Source organism: Pipistrellus hanaki, assembly GCF_964339955.1.
Source record: "Pipistrellus hanaki genome assembly, chromosome: 15".
Lineage (NCBI taxonomy): Eukaryota > Metazoa > Chordata > Mammalia > Chiroptera > Vespertilionidae > Pipistrellus > Pipistrellus hanaki.
This window is the reverse complement of record NC_140517.1, coordinates 21,758,984-21,778,358: the sequence shown is the minus strand read 5'-3', so window position 1 is coordinate 21,778,358 and position 19,375 is coordinate 21,758,984. Positions and strand designations below refer to the sequence as shown.

Here is a 19,375-nt window from a genome sequence, read left to right as displayed (position 1 = left end):
TCCTGAAAGTTATGACACATAAAGGGGATGCCTAAATTCCCATAAGTAAGCCCATTTCTCAGTCACCTATATGTTCCCTATATGAAGAGCAAATTATTTTCTTGGTTGATAGCCAAAAACATCAAAGCCTCTGGCTCCTATTTTTCCCCCCTATTTTAAATCTCTATTCATTGACCCATTTGAAAGGAAATAATCCTTACAAGGCTGACAATCCCACTGCGGTTGATGCATTTTTAACTAATATTCAGATATAAATCATTTGGTTAAAGGAGTGCATCAAAGCATTTGGCAGAGAAAAAAAAAAATAAAGCCTAATTTTGCTTCTAATGAGTCAATCTAAGCAAATAAATATGTCATTTTCATTTTTAGTTTAACATAACAAGAATATTTGACATGATAATTTGCTTTAAAAATTCTAGATGTGAAGTTTAATAGTGCATAAAGCTGTCTGTCATTTTATATTTATGTTCCAATCCCAGTTTTGACAGTTCCTACAGGCTCTGGACCCCTCAACTGGAGATATTCCAGGCCATGTTTTTGTAATAACAGTAAGAAAAACCAGCCCCAGAGCCAGGAAAGAATAAAGAAGTTCTAACAGGGCTTTGGATGTGGGATTACCTCACCTTTCCCCACTTCTTGCTACAAGGCAAGTTTACATCTTAGGGAAATGTTCAATCAGGCCCTTCATTTCAGTCTCTTTAATATATGATCCTAGGTACCTTTCCAAAGCAAACAGTATCAGGAAAGGCCCTTATCTCACAAGGAATGGCTAATAGCAATAGCATCTGGTATTGATTGAGTACTTACTCTATGCTGGGCACGATGCCCAGAGCATTACATGCATATGGTTCAATCTCCACAGCATCACCAGGCAGACGGAACTATTCATAAACAATTTCATAGATGAGGATACAGGGCTTAAACAGGTGAGGGAGGGCCATTGATCAAGGTCTCATGTTAACATGGGTGGGGGCTGGAGCCTGAACCCTAACATTCATTTTTAAGAATATTTTTATTGGTTTTAGAGAGGTAGGGAGAGGGAAGGAGAGAGAAAAACATCAATGGGTGAGAGAAAATCATTAATTGGCTGCCTCCTGCACACCTCCTACCAGGAACCAAGCCTGCAAACCAGGCATGTGACCTTGGAATCGAACTGGGGACCCTTCAGTCCACAGGCCAATGCTCATCCACTGAGCCAACCCAGCTAGGGCTGAACCTTGACATTCTGATTCCAGACCAGGAATTAGGTCAGAGTGAGCACTACCCATCTCCATCTAGATAAATCCTTCAAAGCTCAATGTTTTCTCTTCCTGTTCTGCTTTTCCCATTACTTCCATACCTACCCCAATCCCTTCAAGTGACAGCAATGCTTCTTGTCAGTGAAATGTCACCCTGCCTTACCACCCCTCCATGGGCTGCTCTTGCATTGAGTTACTGACATGAGTGTAAGCACCTCAAAGGCAGGACTCACCTAATTTATATCTGTACTGATCCCACTAGCTGATTACAGAACAATGTACGCAGTCAGCAGCCAGTATGCATTTGCTGAATGAACAAATGAAGAAACCTTGAGAAATACACTTCTACTCTGTATGGACCTCTTCGGTGGAGTGGACATTGGAAGTGGTGGACAGTAAGGAGAAAATGGGGAGGTTGAGTATAACATGGACATCCATGGAATCACTCAAAAGGAAGCTGGTTTGGCTAGTGGAGGACCGAAGGATCCCCAGTTCGATTCCAGTCAAGGTCACATGCCCGGATTGCAGGCTTGGTCTCTGGTAGGGGGTGTGCAGGAGGCAGCCAATTAATGATTCTCTCTCATCATTGATGTTTCTATCTCTCTCTCCCTCTCCCTTCCTCTCTAAAATCAATAAAAATATTTTTATAAATTAATGTTAGGGTTCAGGCTCTTGGTTGCAGGTTCCCTAGTTTTGGGTGGGTTGCATGTTGAAGGCAACCAATTGATATCTTTCTCACATGGATGTTTCTCTGTCTCTCTCTATCTCTCTCTCTGCCTTCCACTCTCTCTAAAAAATCAGTAGGAAAAGTATACTTGGGTGAGGAATAACAAAAAACAAAGACAAAAAAAAGGAAGCTGTGTATGCAGGGCTGTCACTAAAAACTGGTGCATTCCCACCATTGAAGGAGACAACTTCAAATCAGTCAGACACTGTAGCATAAAGCTGAAACACAGAGGGACCCTCCCTTTTGTGCCCCTGTTATGGGATACTTATTTTCCCCAGCATAGAATTTACTACAGACACACACACACACACACACCACACACACACACACACACACACACACACACACACTCACACACACACACACACACACACACACACACACACCCATTGTCTTATCACTGTCTTTTGTCTGTTCCTCTCTGGATGTGAGCTCTCTGAAGGCACTGGCTATTTATTTAGTTCCATGATAAATACTGGGCATCTTGCACAGTGCTTGAAATCTGGAAGGGACTCAATAAATATTTTTAAATCATTCAAACTTTAATTTCAGCAGAAACTACAAAGCAGTGGTAAGGGAAAAGTTTGTTCAAATTCAGAGCAACTGCCAGGGTTCCTTAGTCTTTTACTGAAAGGGTGACATACTTGTGTTCATATTTTATAGATGCTAATTGTTGACAACATGATTCGGTGGCTCAACAAATTGAAACTGACACCAGCAACCTGCTCAATCCATTTACAATCTTTCATCATCAGTGCAAGAAACTTTGTCAACTAAGCAGAGCCAGCTTCCCTATGAAACCAGCATCTTGTTTCCTATTAGTGATGAGCATTAGAAGTAAACAGATTGGCTTAGCGTGTTAAATTGCATCCAACAGCCCAGTAAAAATCACAAGCCAATGCAGGAAAATAAAAGTAAGGAAAGGGCAGTCTCACATCAATGCACATTTACTGAGCAGTTTTGCTAGCCAGTTTGCCTATCACCAGCCTTGCTGTTTTCTATCCTCCACATAGCACCCAGAGTGGACTTTCTAAAATTCCAATCAGCTCTCATTACCTTCCTGTTGAAAACTCTTAAGTTGTCTCTCCAGTCTCTGCTTATCCTATCATCAAAGACTGTCTGCGATCTGGACCTTGCCTACTTCTCTAGCCCAAAACTGCTCTTTTCTGCTTATTTCATCACACACACACACACACACACACACACACACACTACAATCCAAGAGTATCACAGTACCCATGAATGACTGTAGAGCAGTGTTTCCCAAACTTCTCTCATGATGAGAATCACCTGGTGGAGTTGTTAAAACACAGATTCCTGAATCCCAACTAAGAAGTGCTAAACTAGAATTTTTGGGAACATATAGGTAAAATTTTATACTTAACTAGTGCTCTAAGACAGATTTTATATACAGAGCACTAAGTTAGGTATGCAATTTTACCTGTATGTTCTCAAAAATTCTAGTTTAGCACTTCTTAGTTGGGATTCAGGAATCTGTGTTTTAACAACTCCACCAGGTGATTCTCATCATGAGAGAAGTTTGGGAAACACTGCTGTAGAGTCTCTTGCAACAGGACCCTGTTGCACATGTAGACCATTTCTGGAACACTTCCTCTGCCCTTTCACTTCCATAATTATTTTGAGGTTCAGCTCAACTGTTTTACTATATCCTATAAAAGGTAGAATGGTGCCGCCCCCACCCCCCACCCGGCAAAAAAAAAAAAAAAAAAAAAAAAAAAAAAGATATGACCATATACTCACACCCAGAATGTGTGATTGTGACTATAGTTGGGGAAAAGGTCTTGCAGGTGTAACTATGATAAAAATCTCCAAATAACATCATCCTGAATTAGCTAGGTGGGCCTTAAATGCAATGATAACTGCCTTGGTAAGAGAAGCACAGAGGAGAGATGCAGAGAGGAGGAGGAGGAGAGGGCCCATGTGAAGAGAGGCAATGACTGGAGTAATGCAATTGCAAGCCAGGGGATACCTAGAACCAACAGCAGCTGAAAGAGGCAACGATGAATTCTCCCCTAGAGCTTTCAGAAGGAATGTGACCCTGTTAACACAATGATTGCAGACTTCTGGCCTCAATAACTATGAGACTATATATTTCTGTTGTTGTAAACCCCTCAGTTTGTATAATTGGTTACAGTGGCCCTAGGAAACCTGACCTGTCTTCAGGTGCTCTTTCCTACCTTTTCCTTTTTCATGTGGTTTTGCAATTGCTATGTGACTTTGTTGCCTTCCACACTAGGGCCCTGGAAGGTAAGATTTTTATCTTCTGTGAACTTCTCCCAGATTCTAGCATTTTCTTTTTCTTTTTTTAAAAAAATATATTTTATTGATTTTCCACAGAGAGGAAGGGAGAGGGATGAGAGAGAAACATTGACCAGCTGCCTCCTGCACACCCCCTACCGGGGATGTGCCCACAACCAGTCTACATGCCCTTGACTGGAATCAAACCTAGGACCTTTCAGTCAGCAGACTGATGCTCTCTCTATCCACTGAGTCAAACCGGTTTCGGCATTAGCATTTTCTTGAAGGGGCACAGGGCTATCAGCAGGGTAAAGACAAAATGATAAAGAGTCAAACTTGCTCTTTAAAATCCTTAAATCACCCACAAATGTTTTCTGAGGACAAACCACTCAATCCCTCTCATGCCCCTTGCTTAAAGCTTCTTGGCCCTTAATTAATTCCTTCACATCATTGTCGACAAAGCCATCACTATCCCCCTAGCTGCCCCCCTGAATCAAGCATCTCCCTTCTTTGTAAATGGTGAAAAGCCCTTAAAATTATTCATAAATAATTTCTATGGGTTTCAAGCTTGCATTCACTGTTTCAAGCTTGAGCACATCTATTGCCTGAGGGCTCACCTTTATTGAATGAAATGGTGGGTCAACTATGGCATTTAAAAGGATTTTTTTTTATTTTTTCATTTCACACCATTAAAGGGGCATACACCATAATCCTAGATAAAGTATTAAATTAACAAATGAAAGAATGATAAATGCATAAAATGGTGCAGTTGCTGTGGAAAGCAGCTTGGTAAAAGTATTGATACACACTACAACATGAATGGTATTTGAAAACATCATGCTAAGTGAAAGAAGACAGTCACAAAGTCCATATATAGTATTATTCCATTTATATGAAATGTCCAAAATAGGTAAATCCAGAGTCAGAAAGTAAATTAATGGATTCCATGCACTGAAAGTAAGGGGTGGATGAGGGGAAATGGAGTGTTAGTCAGTTAGGGTTGCTATGATAAAAATGCCATAGACCAGGTAGCTTAAAAATGCACACACAATTATTTTTCACAGTTCTAGAGGCTGGGAATCTAAGATCAGGGTACTAGCATAGTCTGGTTCTTAGTAAGAGCTTTTTTCCTGATTATGTCCTCATATGCCACTTCATTGGCACATGTAGTAAAAAGAGAGAGAGAGAGCACCAAGTTCTAGTCTCTTTTTCTTCTAATAAGGACTCTACTCCTACCATTGGGGGTTTCCACCCTTATAATCTGATCTAAACCTAATAACTTCCCAAAGACCCCACCTACAAATATCATCACATTGGGATTTCAACCAATGAATTTGGGGGGAATACAAACATTCAGTCCATAACACGGGGAATGACTACAAATGGATATAAGGCCTCTTTTTGGAGTGATAGAAATGCTCTAAAATTGTGATGATGGATGCATAACCCTATGAATGCTTAAACCATAGAATTGTATACTTCAAATGAGTGGACTGTATAGTATGTGACTTATAGATCAATGAAACTGTTACAAAAAAAAAAAGAGAGAGGGAGGGAAGATGAAGGAAGCGAGGGATGGAGTAAAGAAGGAAGGAAACAACAGAGGAAGGGGTCACAATTCAAGAATATTGGGAAATAATATATACTAGAGAAAGATATTTGTCCTTACAAAAGATATCCTTTTGTAAACAACACAAAGCAGATGCAGTAGGAAACATTACATTACATCCAGGACAACTAGAGTCTCCATCTTATAAAAATACGCATTTGTTATGTGGCAGCACTATTCTAAATACTCTGGAACACTTAGCAGAAGATATAATATCATTTATATCACTTAAGCCTCTGGAACCCTCTGTAATAGGTAATATATAATTTCTATTTTACAGATAAAAAACTGAAGCACAGAGAAGTTAAGTTGTTTGCCCACAACCACTATCTGGTCAGTGAAAGAAGCCAAGCCTGACTTCCAAGTCCAATGAACAGCTAAGTAGACACGACGTACTCATATAAAAGAATGAGGGTCATAATCTGAGGACCAAGAGAATGGCAGGACAGTTGATATCCTCTCAGGACCCTGAAGGGAAAATGCTTCTATAGAGAAGGTCTTGAAAGACTTGATGGGGAAGGGAAATTCAGACATTTGGAAAGAGGAACTACTAGTAAATTCCTCTATCTCTGGGCACTGGACAAACATGAGCAGAAAAAGTGAAATCCATTTGAGATGTGTGTAAAACCTAGGGGGGAGATTTTCCAAGTGGAAATCAAGGGCTTTGACAACTTCACAGGCTGATGAATCTGGCTCTGGATGTGCCAAGAAGCATTCAGGCAGAAAGACCCACATTTATTTTCAGGTCTAGAACAAATGTGATTGGGCTGAAAATCTGTCTCAAATAGTCTCTCTTCTGAACACAAATGAAATGTCTAGATCATAGTTTCTCAACCTGTGTTTTATGGAACACTGGTTCTGCCTAATGCTAAGAAGAGACTGAATGGAGAGAAGAGAGTCCCATGGTTAAATAAATTTTGCCACCACTTAATAAAACAGAATTAAGGTTTCTTTAATTAGGAATTCACTCCACTCTAGGCCTTTGGCTTCTCTTCCCCTCCTTCCTTATTATCTGCCAAACTGTGGTGTCATTTCTTCCATAAGTCTTTCCTGGACTCTCTAAATTGACTTAGAATCTTTGGGGTTTTTTTTCCAATACACCCACTCTCATAGAATCCATAATACTTTATTGTTATCACCTACTTTTCTGCTTTTCTTGCTAATCGTGAGCTAGATTATGTGATGATTAATTTTATATGTCAACTTGATGAGACTCAGAGATGCCCAAGTAGTTGGTAAAACATTATTTCTGGGTGTGTCTGCAAGGCTGTTTCTGGAAGAGATTAGCATTTGAATTGGTGAACTGAGCAAAGCAAACAGTCCCACAACAATTCCCTCTCTCTTTCTCTCTCTCTCTCTCTCTCTCTCTCTCTCTCTCTCTCTCTCTCTCTCTCTCTCTCTCTCTCTCCTTACGCTAGGACACCAATTTTCTCCTGCCCTCTGGCATTTGCACTCCTGGTTCTCTAGTTTTCAGATTCACATCAAGATTTAAACCAGCAGCCTCCTAATTTTCAGACTTCCAGATTCCAACTAAATTATACCACCAACTTTCCTGGTTCTCCAGCTTACCAATGACAGATCATGAGTTAATTCCTACAATAAATTTCTCTCTATAATCAGCCCTTCATATCCATGGGTACCACATCCACAGATTCTACTAACCGCACATTAAAAATATTCAAAAAATTATATGTTGCTGACATGTTCTAAATAATTAGGTCTAAAAGGTTATGTCTGTATTGAATACAAACAGACTTTTTTCCTTATCATTATTCCCTAAACAATACAGTATAACAATTACTTACATAGCATTTACTTTGATTAGATATTATAAGTAATACTAAAGTCCCATTGCATGAAATTCGTGCATGGGCAGGGGGTTGGTCTTTCAGCCTGCCCTGCACCCTCTCCAATCCAGGACACCTGGGGGGGATGTCCGACTGCCAGTTTAGGTCTGATCACCCCCAACTGCTCTGATCACCCCTACTGCCACAGTGGCTTTGTCCGGAAGGACATCCAGAAGATGTCCGGTCTACCCAGTCTAATTAGTATATTATCCTTTTATTAGTATAGATAAGAGATGATGAGTAATGTAGACATGAACCAAACCCCCTGGGCATAGGGATGACTGTATATAAACAGATGTATCATATAACCATCTATCCAGTGTTTCCCCAGAGCACCCTAATATAGTAGTAAAAAAGTCACATCTGTCCTACTTATCGGTATTCCCAGGGTCTAGCATTCTTCCTGTCTCATAGTAGATGTTCAATAAAATAGTGGTTAAATGAACAAATGAGTTGCAATCTACCTCCTTGTGAACTCCACTCTTCTCATAAATGCTCTGTCTCTACTAGCAATGTCCAGTCACTGCATGCTCTGGCCACAGACTTCCCTATACCCTTTCTAAGGGGATCTGCTCATCCACAGTCCTGTTGCCTAAATGACTGTGTTCATACTGCAAGTCCCTGCCCCTATCCCTAGAAACAACTAGAGAGAAGGGAATGGAACATAGGCACAGAAAGAAATGGAGATGGAAAGAGGCAAAGCAGAGAATGTAAGCCTGAGAGGAGTTATCATTTAGAGACACCTTAAATTCAGACACTTAAACCTAAAATGCTTCAGGTGCTTTTTTTGAAATTTATATCTGCACTGTTCATATGGTAGCCATTACTATTTAAATGTAAGTTTAATTAAAATTATAAATTCAAAGTTGCACTAGCATATTTCAAGTGCTCAATAGTCATGTGTGGCTAATGGCTGCCACAGTGGGCAGTGAAGAGGACAAAAACTCCCATTGTTGCAGATAGTACTATTGGACAGTGCTGTACTCTATCATTGCAATGTAGAGCTTCTGCTTCTTGTAATCACAAGAGTCAACGAGAACACACATTATATAATTCAGTCCTTCATTCATTTAACATCAAATTTATATTGATGTACAAGGTATCTTTGAGTGCTAGGGATAGATACATTAGTGAATTGAACAGAGATTCCAGCCCTAGTAGAGCCTCAATTATAACTTTCCAACAGTTAGAAAATCATGTTCCCATCTCACTGGGTCTTTTCTTGTTTGAGCCAAAAGCAGTCCTAATTTCTTTAGACAGCTGTTGGGTGGCATGGATCCTAGTGCCTCAACCCTTGGGGTTTTTTCTGCAAATAGCTCAGGTTATCAATATCCCTCTGAAAACTTAGAGCCCATAATTACATATAGTATTTCAAAGAGCCCATACAGAACTAAGTGGACTATTATTTCACTTCCTCTAAACACTGAATTTCCATAAATTCAGCTTGAAAATGATTTACTTCTAATAATCCAGCCACATTTTATGGCTGGTTTAACTTAATGAACAGTCAAGTCAACAATGTTTTAAACTTCTTTTTAACAAAAACTGCTCTTCAGCTTGTCCATCCAAGCTTTATTTAAGAAACTGCTGTGAAACTAAAATGCAATTTTTCATATTTCTTACTATCAAATTTTATTCTCCCCCACCAATCCACTGATTATGAATGGCACCTGGCGCATGCCTGACACATGATTAGTGTTCATTAAAAGGTGGCTATTTGTACTATGGTGATTTATTTTCTTCAGAGATGATGCCATAATTTGAACTCAATCCAATTTAACATGTTTCACTGAGCTACTGCTATAGAGCACAGTTGCCATTAGTAGTTCTAATTGGGGGTAGGAGAGCCACACAGAACAGACTTGTTCCTTGCCCTCCTGGAGTTCAATGTTAGAATGGAAAAGAACACACACACACACACACACACACACACACACACACACAAAAAAAAAAAAAAAAAAAAAAAAAAAAAAAGCCTGAAATGAGAAGCAAGTTATGCTAAATGCCATGACTAATGGATATGTAGTAGCTAAGAGCATAGATCTAGATCTGAGTGGCCTGGATTTGAATTCAGACTGTCTACCAGATTTGTGACCTTTTCATTGTGCTCTAATAAAGACCCAGTGAGATAACAGAGGTCAAATTCTAAGAGTCAGAATCCATTTTTTTTTTATTTTTGACTCTTGACAGTTTTTAAGCCTCACCCTTCCCTCTTACTTTTCTGCTTCACATATAGGCAAGTTGATAGAAAGCCCATGTGTCCCCTCCTTTGGCACTCCTTTCTGAACATTGGTATCCTCACCCTAGTCCTACCCAACCACAATAAAAACCCCAAGCAAGGCATTGCTAGGTCTGCTCAAAGGGGAGAAGGCTGGGCCCTTGATGCTGCTCACAGTCTCCTCTATGTATTGTGGCTTCTAGTATGTAAGTTTAAAATCTACTGTTAGTTTCTCACACTTTTCTATAAGAGTTGCTAAGGACAGAGGGGAGGAAATAAGTATCCCTGGGCATCTAGGGGTTAAAGTATCTCCTAGAAACATGAAATTATTTGGGAGCCTCATGTTTGATCTTAACATTCTTGGAATTTTCCACGTACTCCATATTCTTTCTGTGAATTTTAATATACCATGTCCTCCTCCAACCAAGTGTGTGTGTGTGTGTGTGTGTGTGTGTGTGTGTGTGTGTGTGTGTGTAGTGTAGTGTAGACTGAGGAAAGCCTCTTAGGAATATAGATACCTCAGTTTCAGAAACATTGTCAGAGAAGAGATTGCTTTTTTGTTGGCTTGGCAGAAGAAGTTGACATCAACCTTATCATATTTGCCAAAAATGTTTATGGTGTGCCAGACATTGTGCTATCTGATTAATATTGTGGCCACCTGTTGAGGTAGACTCTCACTCACAGTTTGGTTCAGATGTTAAGACTAATTATACCACATACACCAAGAAGCTATGAAAGGGTTTATTATTTATTTAATGAAGAATTCTGGGACAAATAGGACAGATATCTCAAGCTGACCTGAAAATGACTTGAGAACGCAACACAGGAGAGGAGCCTGGTTCCACTGGCCTCACTTCATTTAATCACTTCCTTGTGTTGGCTATGGGCTGTACCTCTGGTTGAAGCCCTCACATCACAGAAATGAGCTGTGGCTCTGACTGGATGAAGCTAAACAAGGATGATCACAATAAAAGCGGAACATATAAGACTGAGATTGCACAGGTGATATCAGCAGGAATTGGTAGCAATGATATTGTAATTCTCTCAGTTCCTGGATTGGGTGCTCAGTAAATATATTCATCTGCTCAGGCTGTTATAATAAAATACCATAAACTGGATGTCTTGAACAATAGAAATTTACTTCTCATGGTTTTTTAGAGACTGAGAAGTGCAAGGTCAAGGTGCCATCTAATTCAGTTTCTAGTAAAACCTCTTTTCCTAGCTTGCAGATGGCCATCTTTTAACTGTGTTCTCGCATGGTGTAGGAAGAGGGAAGAAGGGAAAAGGAGGGGAGAAAGAGGCATGCATGCATTCTGGTGTCTGTTCCTATAAGGACTCTAACCCTTATGATCTCATTTAATCTTAATTACCTCCTTTTGGTTCTGTCTCCAAATACAGTGAGATTGTGGGTTGGAGCTCCAACATATGAATTTAGAAGACACAATTCAATTCATAGCAGTGAGGAAAGGCCCCAAGGAGTGCTTTAAGTGATTTAGTGGGTGGGGAGAAGATAGATATTCTGACATCCTCAGTAATACAAATTGCTCAATCTGACTATACCAGACAGAACTTCATAGGAAAACACATTGGGAAGAAGAATGTCTGGCCTAAGTACTGATATTCTGATATTAGTGATCAAGGAAAGAGAGTATTCTAGCCAATTAGACTGAGAAACATGTATCAGATCTGAGGCCCAACATAGCATAATCTGCTCATGTATATATCATTTTAATCAATCTCATAACTCTTTCACCCAGGGAAGTAGCTTTGGTCTTATAAGTCCTATGAGCACAGCAAGGGGAACAGTTATATTCTGATTCAAAAAATAGGTTATTTCCCTTATTCCATCTTAATTAACTTCTCCTTTCCAGAAAGCATAAAACAGAATCAAGCATTCCCTCTGCAATCCCTTTTCCCCTTGTTCTTGCTTCATTTCTTCAGCAAGCATTGAGAGTATTAATCAGGTCTTCCAACTACAACTCATTATTCAGATATGAAGTTGCCTATCTTCTTTCTTCTGTTTCATGTAATATGAACAAGATAATAGAGATATTTCTTACTTCTTTTTTTCTCTTTTTTGGGCTCAGAGTTAAATTTAATGCTTAAGTACCAGAACTATCCTTAGCCTAGAATTCTGAAACTATAGTTTCCCTGTCTCTAAATCATCACTCTTGATATTCTGTTCTTAAATAATTCTTTTATATAATATAAATGTCATATTCTTTAAATGATTTTTTGAAGTAAGAAGGATATAAGTAGAAAGATTATTTTGTAACATATATATACATATATGTGTATGTATACAGTATATAACTATATAAAGAATACTATGCTTAATAATACTAATGACTATTTACTGTACAATTTTATGAGCCAGGTCCTCTTCGAGATGGTTTACATACATCATCTCATCTAATCACCTCATAACCATGTTACTTGTCAGTACATGAGGATGACTCACTTACAGAGTCTAATTGCAAGTCTAAGTCAGAATTTTCAGGTCAGGGCCAGGACTTTAAGCAGAAATTGGTTGCAGAGTACAGTGAAAGACACTGAGTGCAGAAGTACTAGTTGATTCACCAGATGCTCAGGAAAGATATTGATGTTGAAGATAGATGAGAACCAGGTAGCAAGCTAGAGGCAATATATGGCCAAAGAACAGGGACAGGGACAAATACCCATTTGCTCAGCAAATATTTACCAAACATCCCCCAATGGGAGTTTAGAGTTAGATAGAGACTATTATAGCTCTCTGCTACATAAAAAGTAGGTAAACTGCTGTGGCGATTCAGGATCTCTCCAACTTAGAGGAAAACAGTGCATATTCAATAGATCCTCTACTCATCAATGAGATATAAAGACAAATGAGACACTGCTGCACCAGTGTTCACCATCTAGCAAAGACAGAATAAACATACAGGATTTCCTTATTCACCATTCTCATAACGGCTGAGTTCACAACAGCCAAAAAGTGGAAGCCAACAAGTGTCCACTGATGAATGGATAAACAAAATGTGGTATAAACTCACAACAGAATATTATTCACCCATAAAAAAAAACAAGGAAATTCTGACATATGCTACAAAATGAATGAATTTAGAGGACATTATGCCAAGTGACATAAGCCAATTACAAAATAATAAATACTATTTGACCACTTAAATGAGTTACCTAGAATGGTCAAATTTACAAACAAAAAGTAGAATGGAGGTTGTCAGGGTTCTGGTACAAGGGGAAAATGGATGGGAAGATGTTGATCAATCTGTATAAGATTTCAGTTTTGCAAGAGAAAAGAGTTATCTGGATGGATAGTGGTGATGATTGCACAACAATGTAAATGTACTTATTGCCACTGAACTGTATACTTAAAAATGGTTAAGATGGTAAATTTTATATTATGTATATTTTCACCACAATTTTTAGAATTAAAATAATTTTAAGGAAATCTTTAGAGATCAGGTTATATTTAGACTTGTTAAAGATACAAACAGATACCAGACAGAACTTCATATATATATGCCAAAATTAAGAATGATCACAAGTATAAGCAAAAAGTCAAGAAGACAAAGGGTACCTGCTAATTACTCAGAACAATACAACCTTGATACCTTGATGCCTAGCCCCATAGTTCAGACTCTGAGCTGTATGTGGAATTTATTGAGGAAGACATGGCCACAGGAAGAGAATTAGATTCAGGGAAGCAATAGAACCTTAGACTGCTCCATATATGGTGGTTACCTCGGAATCATGGGTTTTTGCCCAAATATCCCTTTGTCTCTTTGTGCCAACCATCCTAAGATTGGTGATTTCAAGCCACTCCTAACACCGTACTATAGCCAATAATGTAATTTAACAGAGGTATGGAAAAGCATCAGCAGAAAAATTTAGAAATCTCTATCTTTTGACTCCTAAGTCATGAAAAGATCCTAATAGCAGCCTAAGTTATTAGGACCTCCTTTTCAGATTCTTGTAGACTATGGACCCTGTTTGGGTTCCCCTGAAAGCAGAGCCTGAGACAGGATGATTATAAGTAGTTTACCGGTATTTTGGAGCTGATCCAGGCGGTTGAAGAAAGTGAGAAACCAGGGAAAGTAAGACAGGCAGGGAGAAAAAGACCAAATAAGAGTGCATAATTGGGGTTCCAGCTGTTGACTAAAGGGGTTTGATTCCTCTGGGAGGTTCAGAGAAAAGTACATAATGCTCACTTAAAGGACAAGGGACTAGAAAAATCATTCACAGACTGTCATCCTCTGTTGGGTGAGATTAACCTCAGGCACATCAACTCCCTGACATTTTTAGAGAGCTTTTGCAGAAGCCAAGATGACTCTGGCAGCTCAGAAAGGGCCTTGAGGACAAAACACAGTAAAAATATCTGCATCTCTACACTTCAGGTAGGATATTTTCAGGTGATTCCGAGTTTTCATGGAACTATCTGTCACAGCTGAAGCTGAAATTGGAAGTGGAAGTAAGATATGGGGCACCAAAAGTGTCTGTTATATGGACCTTTCCAGTACTGGAAAAACTGAAAGAAGAGGTGTTGACACTGAAAATTCCATTTGCCTATTTCCTCTTGGGATCCCCAGGCTTATTGTGCCCTTCGTCCCATAAAGACGTTACAATAAGTGCTTTTCTCATTGTTTTGGTACTTGGTCCCTCTCCATGTCCAAATTATACAGATTCAGTACCAAATTACACAAATTCTATATGCAATAAATAAAATACATTTTAAATATTCCACAATAAGGAAGAGCACATTACCTCCTGCAAGCAATTTTAACAATTTAGCAAATAAAGAAATATTGGAAAGAGAGGAGTATAATATTGCTTCATCCTGGGGTAATTATATCTACAGACCTGAAATATTTTTGGAAGGCCCAGAAAAAACCCTCAATTCTGACTGAAACCACCCAAACAAATCAGCTGTGGCAGCCTCGGAGGTGTACCACCCAGAGCTCCCTTCAGTGGAGAGTCTGCCATTACAAGTGCAGGTAATTGAAAGCATCCCGCTGCAGCTGCAGAACTTTGGGATACAGCAGAGTATTCAAGCCAATGCCAACATTGGCCTGTGCAGACTCCAACAAATGACTACACACAATAGGGATATCAGAGCTGTCCATGAACCTCTAGTGGGTAATCTTTACTCTGGGGCTTCCCCTCTCCTTTCACAAGAGTACCTACCTCCCTGTCAGAATTTCACTGTGATCAGAAAGCCTTCAGATAATGAAACTGACCCTGAGAGGTGTAGTGTATGTACCCAGCCCAATTTCTTTCAGAAAATCCATGCTAGAACTGGAGGCAAAAGGCACATATCCCTAGCTCCTGGTCCAGTGCTCCACAAAGCCACATATCTTATACTCATAGACATGGCAGTTGTCTCACTAGGTGCTCAGACAGCCAATTATATGTCTTCATAACTCCATTTGCTATACTCTAAAATTGTGAAGACATCTGCTTCACACCAGCTCCCAGAAACTGGATGAAGAGGAATAAAATACTTCTTGATTCTGGAAGAAAAGCCATAAATAAATGCAGAACTATGCAGTCAGCTTTCATTTATCGGGGCAAATAGATGGATGCAATGGCGCAGATATATGGCCTACAGCTTTCATGACTGCCAGAGCAGCATTCAGATGCCAAAAACAGAGAGACAGTTGCTGGGAGAACTGAGAGGAAGCCCCAGATAAGTTCTGTGGACAGTGGCACTGCTGAGCCAGGCCAATTTAGGCCAGTCCGCTTATTATGCACTTTTTCAAATGAAAAAAAAGAGCATATGCAAGCTGTCCACAGATATATGGCTTTTAAGCATATGAAGAGTTAGATGTTTAAGCTCCCTCAAAATTACAGCAATACAAATTAAACTAACAAGGTGATAGCATTATAAATCCAAATTAGTAGAGATTGAGTCACAGTATTGGTGGTGGTATATAGGAAAACTCCATTAGCGCAAATATAAATTGTTGACATTTCTCCAGGGGGAAATTTGGCAGTTTCTACTAAAATATAAAATGCCTATGCACTTGGACCAAGACATCCTGCTTCTAAGACTTCATGATATAAATCTATTTGTAGATACACAAATGCACAGGTCACTGCAGCCTAATTTGAAATAGCCAGTCATTGGAAATAAACTAAATGTCCAACAAATTATAATTAGTATGCAATGATGTGCAAGAGAACATTGTGTAGCTATAATAGAGAATGAGGAAGATCTAACATGCTGTTAGAAATAATCACTAAGCAATACAGTTAACATAAAGAAAGATAAAGAAGTGGGTAGCCATTTGTTTAAAAATAAATATCCACATACAAATTTACATATATAAATATATATATGCATATACTTATATATATGCATAAAAACTGGTTCAAAGTAGCTACTGTTCTGAGATGGGACTATTGGTGGAACGAAGGCATAGTTTTCACTGAACTATAATCTTTAGATTCTGTACTTACCATGTTTTTATATTACTCACTTGAAGAAAAAAAAGAATCTTGTTATGTTAGTATGGGTAGCTAGATATTAATAAAAAGGAGAGAGCAAAAAGAACCAGACATTATTAAGCATAATCAAATAGGGATCATAGCCTGCTTGCTTCCCTAAGAAGTTACTGCTTCACACACTATCCTGGGGACCACAGATTATTGGGAAAAATAAAGAGGGAGGTAAGCAACTGATTTAATAGGCACTAAGATGGCAACCTCAGAGGCCTGTCAATCTAGCCTGGAAAAAAGATTAGATTGGATAAGACACACCCTGGAAGAACTAGGAAATCATCTAGGTTAGAGGGCAGGCCCAGTGCAAGCCCACAAAAGCTTGGGAAATTGATTTGTTATTCTGAAAAAGTGTCTGCTCCTTCCCAAAATAATGTAACCTGAGCCTAACAAAGACAAAGCTTTTTTTCTCTTTTGCTGAGCAACAAGTGCTCACCTTTGATCTGTGTGTTCTCTCTCCATAGCAACCAAGCTGGTTTAGCAGTTGCCCAAGGCAGACCTCACAAGCTCCAAAAGACAAAACTTGAATATGGCATAGAATCTCTAGACAATGACCTTATTTCTGGGGTCGATGAAGACAAGATTGGGCTTTTTGCACAGCAGGATGGATGATGATGGGACATTGAGAATCCAGGGAACTCCTTTTATTTTGCATCTGACGCCACAAAAAAATATTACTACACCACAGTCTCCCTTATGTGGGTCTCTGAAATGCTTTCCTTGAGACTCCATGAAAGAACATGAGTTCCATCAGAAAGAGTTAAAATTAAAATGTGTGTTTTCTCCTTATAGTATTGCTCATGGAAGCAAAGGTAAAAGGAACATCCTATATAATAAATGCCTAATATGCTAAGTATCCGGTCATCCATTCAATCAATCAAAACGTAATATGCCAATAATATGCTAAGTCTGCTCAACTGCTTGCTGTGACATGCACTGACCACCATAGGGCAGACACTCTGACCAGTAGGTTAGCTTGCTGCTGGGATCCAGTCAATCAGGACTGAGTGAGACAGGCTGGACAGACCCTGGAGCCCTCCCATATTCCCTCCCCAGCTGGCCAACCTCCCACATCCCACATCCCACATTGCACCCTCTGGCAATCCAGGACCCCTCGGGAGATGTCAGAGAACCTGGCCGGATCCTGCAAGCCAGGCTAAAGGACCCCACTGGTACACAAATTCATGTACCAGGCCTCTAGTTAATAATAATAATAACAACCAATGTGTGATTTGTAATTTATGCTCCATTCAACACTTTCCCAACCATTTCTTTAATGTGGACAAAGAAAAGTAATTTCTACACTCATTTTTTTTTCATTCAAATATTTATTGAGCAGCTAGGGGAATACAAAGGTATTTAAAACATGGCCAAAGAGGCAAAATAAATGAACAGGTCAAGAAAAGTTCACTGAGTAACAGCAAAAGAAAGGTGCATTAGGAGACTAAGTGAGATTGCTTCCAGCCTGGAAGGGGGCATGGGTGAATAAAAACCAGGAAAGGGCATTGAGATTAAAATGAAAGACTTCATTCTGGATTGTTGATGGTACTCAGTATGGACTATGTTTGTCTCTCCTTTTCCTCTTTCTCATCTTTGGGCTTAATATACCAGTAGTGCCCAGAATTGTTCAATGTGCCTTTTCTATACTTGCTTGCATTTTTGCTTTGATGTCTTCTACAGAACTAGTTCCTTTCAGTATTTGAGGAGTATTTTCCTGTTTTTGAAGGATTCTTGACCTTTTCATCTTGGTGTTGATGGTTTTGAGTCTTTTGCATTCTCATTTGATTTTTGTGCATTTTTGGCTGGAGAATCTTGTATGGATTTCTTTATTGGAGCTTTTTCTTCTGCTTCCTCATCATTAAAATCATCATTATCTTCTTCCTCATCATCCTCATCATCCTCATCATCTTCATCAGCAAAGAGTTTTACTTTTTTCTGCGGAACCTTGCTACCACCTCCAGGGGCTGACTGCTTTCTAGACATACTTAGGAGTTTCACATCCTCCTCCTCGTCATCTTCTGACTACATCTTCTTCCACAGCTACTAAATGCTGTCCACTAATATGCACTGGCCTGAACCTTACTTCAACCATAAGACCACAGTTGGTGTTATTTCAAAGCCACCAATAGAAACCATTAGCTGTACAGACATTTTCAGAGTTGCCAGTGTTACTTTAATTGGACTGCCTTTGTAATTCATTGCCTCTGCTTAGACAATGTGCAGCTCATCCTTTGCTCCAGGCTCTAGTCTAGACTGACGATTCGTAAAGATAACTGGTGCTCATTTTCATCATTAAACACCTTAAAGTGATAATCTTTGTCGGCCTTTAGTTCACAACCAAAAAGATAGTTCTGGGGCCTCAGAGGGCTCATGTCTATATCCATAGAATCTTCCATGGGGTGGTAGCATGCACTTAGTGAGAGAGAAGGCAGATGGAGATAAAAGACATCTGTGCTACAGAACAAATGCACCGCACAGGACAAAATCGCACCAGGGAATACCCTCATTTTGTAAATAAAAAAGCAGGAGCCAAAGTTAGCCAAAGAGTTGCTCAAGGTCATTGGGCATCTTCTACAATTGTTCATATTCATATCTCCAAGGATAGAAGTAGTAGAAGGAGAATTCTAATTTCTGGGCTCCAAATCCTGGGGTCTTTTCTTTCTACATCTCTCTCTGCTCACAAGGAAGAAAATCATGTGCTTCCATTTTTAAAAGCAATAAAACAACAATGAAGTTTTAAATCAGGGAAAGAAAATAATGTTGGGTAAATATGGTGAAAAGAAAGGGTCACAAAGGCCTTTTTGGGCTACACCGTAAGGAAATGACTCTTCTGAATTGTGCATTCTCTCTGCTGAAACCTTCTCATTCCCTGATCCAAGAAGAAAAAGAACCCTGAACCTGTTTCTTTGCCTAGATTTCCCCTATAGTTAGATATTTCAAGAGAATCTGCAGAAAGTCTCTGGGAAATCATAGGTTTCCAGATTC

The 19,375-nt window shown here is 39.3% G+C and overlaps 1 pseudogene across 1 annotated transcript; it reads right to left on the bottom strand.

The window, feature by feature from the left end:
* Positions 1–17,979: 17,979 nt before the first annotated feature.
* Positions 17,980–18,799, bottom strand: LOC311610269 (nucleophosmin-like; annotated as a pseudogene). The gene has a single exon. The product of its transcript is annotated as a nucleophosmin-like (transcript).
* Between the last annotated feature and the right edge of the window lie 576 nt (positions 18,800–19,375).